This window comes from Chelon labrosus (assembly GCF_963514085.1).
Source record: "Chelon labrosus genome assembly, chromosome: 9".
Taxonomy (NCBI): domain Eukaryota; kingdom Metazoa; phylum Chordata; class Actinopteri; order Mugiliformes; family Mugilidae; genus Chelon; species Chelon labrosus.
Window position 1 is genome coordinate 4,244,848 of NC_140359.1, and position 593 is coordinate 4,245,440.

Sequence of the window (593 nt, forward strand, 5' to 3'; positions counted from 1 at the left end):
TTAAAGGAGTTCTTTATTGGCTTTAGCTTTCAATCCTTGTGGTCTTTCAGATGGTTTCCAGTGTACACACCGATCAGCCACAACATCTAAACCACCAACTGGTGAAGTGAATCATTGTGATGCTTAGAGGAAGGCTGGGTCCTGGCATTTATATGAATATTACTTTTATATGTACCACCACCTGAACATTGTGGCAGAATAGACACATAGCAACAGTAAGGGGCACCCTGAAGCTTTGCAGCCCCATGGAGTACTGTGTGTTCTGACACTGTTCTATCAGAATCAGCATTAACTTTCTCAGCAATTTTAGCTACAGTAGCTCATTTGTTGGAGAGGACTACATGGGCTCCAACCCTTATGATAGACACTGACCACTGCAGACTGAGAACACCCCACAAGCGCTTCAGTTTTGGAGATGCTCTGACCCAGTCAATTACCCATCACAATCTAGGACACAACGTTCACTTGCTCCCTAATATATCCCACCCACTGACAAGTGCCATGGAGACCAGTGATTGTGACCATAATGCTCTGGCTGATCGCAGTATATGGTAGCTGTAAAATAAATAAAAAATAAATAAATAAATAAAGGA